This window comes from Brachypodium distachyon, chromosome 1, assembly GCF_000005505.3.
Source record: "Brachypodium distachyon strain Bd21 chromosome 1, Brachypodium_distachyon_v3.0, whole genome shotgun sequence".
Lineage (NCBI taxonomy): Eukaryota > Viridiplantae > Streptophyta > Magnoliopsida > Poales > Poaceae > Brachypodium > Brachypodium distachyon.
The window spans coordinates 53978525-53987773 of record NC_016131.3 but is presented as its reverse complement, the minus strand read 5'-3'; the positions used below and the strand labels follow the sequence as shown (position 1 = coordinate 53987773).

At 45.7% G+C, this 9249-nt stretch overlaps 2 long non-coding RNA genes across 3 annotated transcripts; both read left to right on the top strand.

The window, feature by feature from the left end:
• Nucleotides 1-2046: 2046 nt before the first annotated feature.
• Nucleotides 2047-4075, top strand: LOC106865688. Its single transcript, XR_002965745.1, has 4 exons — nucleotides 2047-2269; nucleotides 2361-2400; nucleotides 2471-2563; nucleotides 2669-4075. It is a non-coding gene; the product is annotated as an uncharacterized LOC106865688 (long non-coding RNA).
• Nucleotides 4076-4188: 113 nt separating this feature from the next.
• On the top strand, nucleotides 4189-8397 carry LOC106866255. Of its 2 annotated transcripts, XR_002965804.1 has the most exons (6): nucleotides 4189-4264; nucleotides 4932-5041; nucleotides 5938-5984; nucleotides 6897-7569; nucleotides 7709-7766; nucleotides 7862-8397. It is a non-coding gene; the product is annotated as an uncharacterized LOC106866255 (long non-coding RNA). The 2 variants fall into 2 exon arrangements; XR_001406368.2 differs by having other exon boundaries at nucleotides 6897-7766; nucleotides 7862-8396.
• Nucleotides 8398-9249: the final 852 nt, after the last annotated feature.

Here is a 9249-nt window from a genome sequence, read left to right as displayed (position 1 = left end):
CCTTGATGAGGCGCAGTGGCGGCGTGTGCGCCGCCGAGGAAGTGCGGGAGGAGGAGTGGAGGAGGATCCGCTGCCGGACCGCGCCATCTAGCGGTGCTGGCCGGTTGGCGCTGGGGTTTCGAGGCGGGGGTGGTTGCCAGCGGCGATGTGGTCCATCCCCGCCAGGAGCATGTGCCACGGCGCTCCCCAGAACGCGCGATGCTCGGCGATGTTGTACTTCGCCGGCGGCGCAAGCTGGTTGTTGAAGAGCTCCGCCCACACGCTGCCGGTGTGGTGGTCCCACACCGGCAGCTCGCCCTCCTCCGCCATCAGGCCCTGCCAGCAATGGTTGGTGAGGGCGAGCTGGCGGCATGCGACCGTCAGCACCGGCGGCGTTGGGATGCCGCCGCTGCTGAGAGCCCGGCCGCTCAGGAGGCAGCAGTCGGGCGAGGCAGGGTAGTCGTGCGCGTGGAGGGCTTCCTTCTCGTCGACGGGAGCCACCGACGGGACCAGCTGTGGGCGGCGGCGCCGTCCATCTTTTTGGTGGCAAGAGAGGAGAGGGAGACGAGGGGCGAGAGAGAGGAACAGCAAGAGAGCAGAATGGCGAACAACGCCAGGGAGGCACTGCTTTTATAGCCGGGGAATGCGGACCGGCGGACAGTGTGAACACGGTGAAAATGGTGCTGGGAATGCGCGTGGGCGCGCCACATGGCAACCGGCAGGATTTGACCCGACGGACCGCCATTAATCGTCTAGGGAGCCGAGGAGAAACCAGTGAGGACGTTAAATGGATGCTGACAAGGCAGGCCCACCGCAATAACTTGTGCAGCCCGCGCCCCCGCTCGCCTTCCAGTGGGTTGGGTTCGGCCTGGAGGCGCCGGCTTTTTTATTGGGTCGCGTCGGCGCAAAAATCAATTGGGGAGGCCGACTTGGTCAGTTTTTTGTGCCGGCGCCAAACGGGCCCTTTAGGGGCCGCGGCTGGAGATGCTCTAAGTTTTGGATGTAGATGTTCAGCATGGAAGTCTCTTTACTTGGACGTGCGTCTCATTTTAATCGGTATATTCTAGAACTTCAGTTTCTAACCATCATACTTATCTACTAAGCTCACTTTAGTCCCCAATCACATCAGCACTCAATTTCAACGCCACATGAGCAGTTGCGGGTGTGGACGAAGAGAGGCGTGAGAGGTTCACTTACCCCCTCTTTCCTTTTTTCCACACTCACATACTTGGTGCCCCCCTTTGTCCCCTTCTTCATCAAAGTGACGTCTTCCAGGCAGGGTAGAAAAGGAGAGGGGGCATAAGGCGATGTCGAGGTGGTTGTCGTCATTGATGACGTTCGGTTTTCAAAGATAGTGTGGGCCGCGACAATTCTCCCTATCGTGACGCCACTAGCCACTAGCCACGAAGGAGCCCTCGCAATGGCTCCAACCTGACGAGTTGAAGGCGACCTGCTGTCCCGGTATGGTGAGTTCGCCATCTTTATTTCTCTCAAAATGCAATGTGAAAGAGGATCGTGAAAATTTGGTATTTATGTGGGTGGATTTTTTCTAGGATTTATATCATACATAGATATCAATTCAGAATGTTATTTGATAAAAAAAACATATGGGAAAAATGAAGGACATATTATGAATAGGGGCTATGCGCAAAAAAAGAGAGACCCTTCATCCACGGTGGTTGCAGGTTGATTGCCCACGTAGCATTGAAATCGTGTGTTGATGTGATTAGCAACTAAAGTGAGACCATCAGACAAATACCATAGTCTCTGTAATTCTTGAGTACAAGAACTAAAGTGGACCACATGCCCAAATACAAGGAGTGTAATTGCATTTTACGATCTCCGTTCTCAAATAAGTGTACTTCTAGATCTTGTCCAAAGCCAAAAGATTTGCTAACTTTATTCAAAAGAGTAACCGTTTTGCTATACCCCAGGCGCCTGGTTTTTTGTTGAAAAACAGGTGATTTTTGGACCGTGCGATCGTTGCGCCAAGATACGTAAAATTCTGGTTGTGTTTTCATTCTTTTTTCTTTTTTGCTCGATAGCTTCCTTCTGCATTTCTCAGTCCGCCTCCCGTGACCCCGTCCCAACCACTCCTTCCTGGTGCCTCACTCCGGCGCTGCACCAGCCGCCGCCGCCGCCTCTGCTGCTCCATCCTCCGTCTCTTCTGCTGTGCCGCACCGCCGCGGGCTCGTTGCCGCCGCCGACTCTGCTGCGCCATCCCCCGTCCCTGCTGCTGTGCTGCGCCGCCGACGGCGCCGCCCCTGCTGCGTCGTCTCCATCCAACCCGGTAAGCTGGTGCTCCACTTGTGGCTGTGTTCTTCGTCGGCCGTTTCTGTGCACTTTGCTCGCGTTTCACGGTGCTTTCTGCTGTTGGACAGAGGAGAGGTCAGGGGAGTTCGTTAGCGGCAGCTCCTCGTGGTGAGTTTCCGGTCTCGTTGAATACGTATGGAGCAGTCATGCGGCTGATTTTGCTTGCTTTTATCACCAGGTGGGTGGAAGGAGGATGTGGTGAGGTATTGGCTGCAGAAGCTGCTGTTCGTTTCTCTTCAGTCACCTGTCATCTGGTTCATGGCGGAGCATGGTGAGTTTTTGCCTTGCTCGTACCCTTGTTTGATGTATGGGCCTCATCGATTTTGGAGTGGATGTGTTGATTGGCATCGTAAACTATAACTTGTGTTGGCTGTAGATGGCAAGGGCTGTGATGCGCCTGGTCAGATGGATTTGTACACTTACTCCACTCGTTTCTGGTGCGAAAGGTTGTCTTCTCATGCTGAAAGATTCAGATTTTTTGTTGCCTCTAATGAATGATTGGTGCAGATATGATTTGTGTTTGTTTTGGTCGTGGCGGGGGTTGTAATGTATCCTGACTTTTCATATTCAGATTTCTTAGTGGAGATTTGATTTTTGTGTCCATTGTGTTGTTCATGATATGTTGTGGATCCGTCACTGTGCTTGCAATGGTTTTTAGGTAGTGTTCATTTGTTCCCTTATGTGCTGTGAAACCATTTAGGGGTAGTGGATCTGTCTCTGTACCACCATTTAGTTGCCCTAGCTGTTCATTTTTTCTTGAAAATGCTTTTAGGTACTGCCAATCTGTTCACCAGGGAATGTTTATTTTGTTATATCTGAAGTGATTTAGCTCCTGCAGTTGGTTTATATGGGGGTTTAATGATTTAATTTAATTTATTTTTATTCCTTTAATGCTTGTTATCAGGCATGACTGTAGCATATTCTGCATGAAGTTTATGGAGTTGTTCAGTCGTCAAGTGCTGCTGCACGACAAGATTTCTCATAGGAACATTTTCAATTTTTGCGTCAAAATTGCGAATGGCATGCTCATTTCTTCAACTTAGTCCATAATGTAAAGGAAATGGTTATTCAGTTGTCTCAATAGTTACTACTTTCTTATCCGGAGTCTGGTTTTCTTTTTGCTTGTGCTTGATTATTCTATCATCTAGAAATTGTTTATTATTCTTTTTTCCATTTCTATAGATTGACTTGTCTAAGCATCTAAGGGGGCGGGTTCCCAATTGAACATAATCATCATCATTTAGGCCTTATTTATCTGTCTAGATAATTTTGTAATTAGCTTGATCCATGTTTGCTCTAAACAGTATCTCTGAATTTTGTAAGGATAATGAACATATGAATGGCTCTGAATGTCAAGTTTGTGTTGTCCATCAATTTTAGCAGCGGTACATAATCTTTTTGCAATCCCAATATCATCAGCTGCCATTCGTATCTTAAGATCTATTTTCCTTGCTTTTAATATCAAGTTATGAGTTCCATTTCCAGATTGCAACGCCTTTGGGCGTTAATTGCAGCAACTTTTCTAATGCAACCACAGACATACCTAGCTGCAGTTGTTAATCAAAGATCTTTTTTACTTGCTTCTCCTAAGCAGTCCTTCTTGCATTGTCCTAGCTATCTCTTTTCCATTTTAAGGGTTATGATGGTGATTGCTGCTTCACTTGCTAGCCACTTTTTTTCCACTGGATTTTTCTTTTGCTTTTGCTCGGTTTTGGAGAAGCAAAAAGACAACATCGTTGAGGTGGTTATCGATCTGTACTTGTCTGTGGCGAACTCTAGCTGACTGTCCAGTGAGTTGTTCATTTCCTCTTTTTCCCCCGGCAAATAAGTCTATTTGTTCCCTTACTCGAGCTTTATTTTTTATACCAATGAATTTGCTTCCCGGTGCAGGGTGGACGCTGCAAGGCGAAGGCTGTAGAGGTGAGGGTTCCCATCTCTTGCTCTATTGTGGCGCAATCTATTGTCTCATATGGTGAGTGCTTCATTTTCCTTGTCACTGCAGTAATGGTAGTTCTAGCTTGTGTCATCTAGATGTTGTGTTTCATGCTTCTCCTGCTATGCTTTTTTGTTTGTGGCATATGGGAGTATGGTCGTAGTGGCTAGTCGTAATATGGGATGTACTTAAGATCTAACGTCATAATTGTCTATAACTCTATGTGGTCATTGTTGCTTTCTCATTTTTTCTATACAATGGCATGGAGGAAATAGAAATTGGAACTACAATGTATTTTCAACAGCAAATAACATGTATGTAATCCTTGTTTGATAAGCATCATCGCCATAGGAGACATAATATTTTTTTTGTTCTCAATACAAACCGCAGAATATAATTTAGCTAGTGCTCTGTTCTGAATCCATCTACTTTGCAGTTATTAAAATTTTTATTGTAATTTGTCCGAACTTTGGTACTGCTCCCCCGACTTGAAACTTGCCTTATCTTATCTTAGATTGTCAGCTTAAAGTCGTACTAGCAGCTTATATATATATATATTCAATTGCCTTGCAATCATGTTTCTACTTGATTGCACAAACTTAATAGTGCAATCACAACATTGGTGGTTTGCAATTGCACTCATGTTATTGTCCCATCCTGCTAGGTTATTAATTTGTCTTTTTGTTCTACACTTCTTTGGTTGCAGTGGCCGGCACAAGAGGCTTGATCATGTTCAAAATGTGTTATATAGTGAAACAAAATGTGGTTTTGGGTTCTATTCTCACCGGCTGGATTTATCATGAACGTTAGCAGCAGGTATATGTGGGTTTCAATTTCCGTCTTTTTATGTCCCTTTCTGCATTTAAATTTTCATTTTTTTTTAACATTGCAATCACTACGCGATTTTGTTACAATTGCTGTTGTTTACCCAATGTTTTGCACAGGGTCATTTCAGATTCAATAACTTCTTTTCTACCCTTTAACCACAGATTCTGACTATGAATTGTACTTCTCTTTATAGCGCAATCTAGATTGTAAACAGGTGCAATTGCAGTTTCTGAATTATCAAATTCAAATTCCAACATTAAAGGTTTTTGTGTTGCAGTTCTATCCGTTTAAATATGAATTGCTCTTTGCAATCTAGATTATAAACAGGTGCAATTGCATCTTGAGTTTAAATCCATTTGCATCCAATCTATATGGATTTTTCAACTATAGCTTCCAAATTTGCAGTTCTTGCAAAATGCAATTGCGGCTAATTTAATTGAATTGCATTTTATTCCGCACTCTTTTACTTCAATTTTTTTGCACTCTCTACCAAACTTCAATTGCACAGTTAAAACATGTGCAATTTCTATTGAACGCAGGCGCAATTCACCAATTCTTTATGCATTCATGCATTTTTTACCTCCAATTTTTTTGCTTTTCCGTCAATTTTAATTGCATGTAAATCTAGGCCCTACTAGATGCAATTAACCAACTAAACACTCTCATACCATAGTGCGCATCAGCACTAACCCATTTTGTTGGTTTTGTTAACTTCTAAACCTCAAAAACTTAAAAACTCTTCTTATATATGCTAAACCTATTTTTTGCAATGTCCACCAGCTTCAATTGCACAGTTAAAACAGGTGCAATTTATGTTAAACACAAGCGCAATTCACCAATTCATTTTGCATTCATCTAATTTTGACCATCCTTCAATTTGGCAGGGGAGGTGCGGAGTTAATAGTGGTGCTTACGGACCAGGTGCAACTATGTGGGTTTGCAACTCTTTTGCATTAGATACATGATGTGCAAAAGACAATTTCTCATTTGAAAGTTAAAAATTCTGATGGGAACATGTTAATTTTTGCATGTTTTCTTACTTTTGCCTCTTTTTTTGTCCGTTCGGTCTTTGCCTGGAGAACCGTTCTTGGTGTGCGTATATTTTGGGCGCCCCTGCCCTTATCGGTGGGCCTCCCCCCTGTCTCTTTTCAAAATTCATGCCACCGCTGATTTTGTCCATTCCGGCTTGTCCTTAGGCGAAAGGGGGTAGCGGCGTGCTTTTGTTTCCCTCATTTGATTTGAGTCTGGCGGAGGAGGGCGTGGGATGGGATTGTTTGTGATAGGTGGTTTGACATTCAGGAGATATGACAGATCGAGCGCTGCATGCAGTGGAGTTGCGATGCTGTTCCAATTTATGTGCTGTGTGCGGCGGGGGTGTGGTGATTCGGTTTAGTTGGCTCATTTTTGCGGTGGAGGTGCGGTGATTTGGTTGGCTCAATTTTTGCTCCTATGTTTCTGTTCTTTTAGAAAGGATATGGAGATTTTTGTCAATGTGTGATTTATAATTGATGTCAGTATATGATTTTATCCTAGGTTGCTGTCCGTATGTGTGCTACTGAATTTTTGTGTTGTGAGCAAAATGATTCTAATCGGCTTGTGTGGTCGGTACTGAAATTGCAAGGTATAGATGTGTTTGTGCTGCACCTAGGACCAAGTTCTCTCATGCATTTTTATTTGATGATTTGTTTTCCTTTTCAAAGAATAATTTATGCATGTTTTTTGCTTCCTTGCCTCAGGAATGTCTCTGCCACAAGTTTACAAGCATTAGTATGTGTATCAGTGTTTATTTGGCTAACAGTGTCCAGTGTTGCCTAATAGTCCAGTGTTGTTTTGTTTTGTTCAGGGAAGTTCCATGCAAGTATAATGCTCCAATGAATGCAGAAACTTTTGGCAGAACCGAAGGTTAAATCCATGATACTACATTGGGATCAAGAGAAAGCTTCAGACATGTTTAACTCTTTTGACATCATTCTTGCAAGTGACTGGTATGTTATAACTCTTATCACTTTACTGCTCTTGAATACTAATCTATCAACCACCTGTGTGAAGTGTCTTTCCATGTATCCATGATATCCTGTAGTATGGAACTCTGAGTGAGCTTCACATTACAAAATGCTTGTAACCAGCTAGTGTTATTGTCTAGATGAAAACGTGAGAGCTCCTTTTATTGTGAGGAAAACTCCTTTAGAAAATGCATCTTAAAAATGTTTGTTAATTGCATCTGCCCTTCGACCAGACCCTTCTTTGATATGAATTCGATCAAAATAAAGAAATGGTTATACTTGTATTTTCCCATCTGAAGAATCACTTTTCAGTGCAAGCAGGCTAGCTGCAAGTCAAGTCAGACACCAAAATAAAAACAACAGGCATTGACAGATTTTTGTTATTGTCATATTCACATTTCACCTGTCCTGCAGCACATTTTTCAAGCACTTCCATCAAAGTCTTGCCCGGCTAGTCAAATCTTGTTAAGCGTTCAGAAACCTCACAGGCAATTTTTATGAGCCCGAAGAGAGGTGACTCACTCAACAAGATCCTGGAAAAACAAATTAGTGTGTCTTTCTTTATTTGAGTCATGCTATCATATCTTTGTTGAGTATTTTGGCTCTCTTTATTTCTGCCTAGAGTACTTGCATCATATGTAGTTCATTTCAGGCATTTTTTGGGGGGCCAGATCTATGTCTGTTCAAAGAGAAGCATGTTTCATATTCAGGTGTTCTTTTGTTATTGGCGCCAAAAAGCACGTCCAGGCATTCAACGTGTTTGTTGGCTCACACCAAAACTGACTGTTTTTTTGTTAACTAGCAGGCGACTGTTTTGTACCAAAATTTCAGGCGCCTGTTTTACTACACAAAAACAAGCGCCTGTACATTAGACAGACCCCCGGCTCCATCGCCTCTCCGGCCGCTCCTCCACCTGGAAAACATTTTACCGGGTCATCAAGGCGGACCAATCCTCTGCGCCGACGCGAGTACCTCCCGTGTCTCCATCCCGTGCAAGCATTCTAGCTGGAGCTCCTTCATAACCCGTGCTACGAATTGAAACGTTATAAGTCACAACCAGGGACGGAGGCAGAAAAAATACATAGGAAGGGCCAGAATAGAAGAGATGATTTATTGGGGGACCGAAGCATACAAACTGAATCTTATAAGATAAAATTTCAAATGTTATGAAGGGGCTTAATTAAAAATTTCAAATCTTAGGGAGGGCTAGGGCCCGTGCTGGCCTGGGTGCTGCCTCAGCCCCTGATTACAACATCATGCGCTCTGGTAAGAATTAAAACACTGAGATTTTGTAACAACTAAGAGCATTTCTATCAGCATATCCATATTTGGACAAAATATTCAAAAACCGTCAATATGGATATTTTGAAACAAAAACCAGCTGCAGCATACCCATATTTGATGAATACCCAAAACAATATGGATAGCTACCCATATTTTAGCGCAATATGGGCATCCGCAGCCACGATACCCAAACGACCAAAAAACGACGCGCGCACAGTAACCGTCCTGATCCGGAGTTTTCAGCGCCCCGCCCGAACCTGACCCGCCGGCGTCGGCGCCGTTTTCGGCGGCCGGACGGCGCCGCCGCCGCCCACCGCGCCGCCGTTCGGTCCTCCCCGGCCCCGCGCACCTCTCCGCCGCCTTTCCCCGTCCTCGGGGGTGCTCCCCGAACCCCGCAAGCGGCTCCTGAGCTCGAGCACGCCGCGGGCCGTCGCTGCCGTTGCGCACAGCGTCGTCGACCCCGCCACGGACTCCGAAGGTCGTCCCAACGCCCACAGCGCCGCCTCCTGTTCCTTCCCGCTCCACCACGCCCTTCTCCACTCCCGACGCGCAGTAGCAGGAGCTCGGCCGGCAGTCCCGCCGAACCTCGCGCCGCCGGCCGCCGGCTCCAAATCCCGGCAATTCTCGCACCCCACTCTCTTTGCTGGGCCAGTAGCCCCATACCCGCTGCCTCCCGACGTCGGATTTGATCCTAATTTTGCCGGAGTTGGAGTGGAAGCTTGGCGCCCGCCACGTGTTCGACGAAATTCCATAGCCAGGGGCAGCAGTCGAGCAGCAGCGCGACAGAGCAGCAGGCCGAACGGCGACGGCGCGGAGCAGTGGACGTGCGGCAGCGGTGCAGACTTTAGGCGGTGGAGGACGGAGGAGCTCTTTGTCTCACTGTCTGCTCTTGCTGTTCGTGAAGGAGTG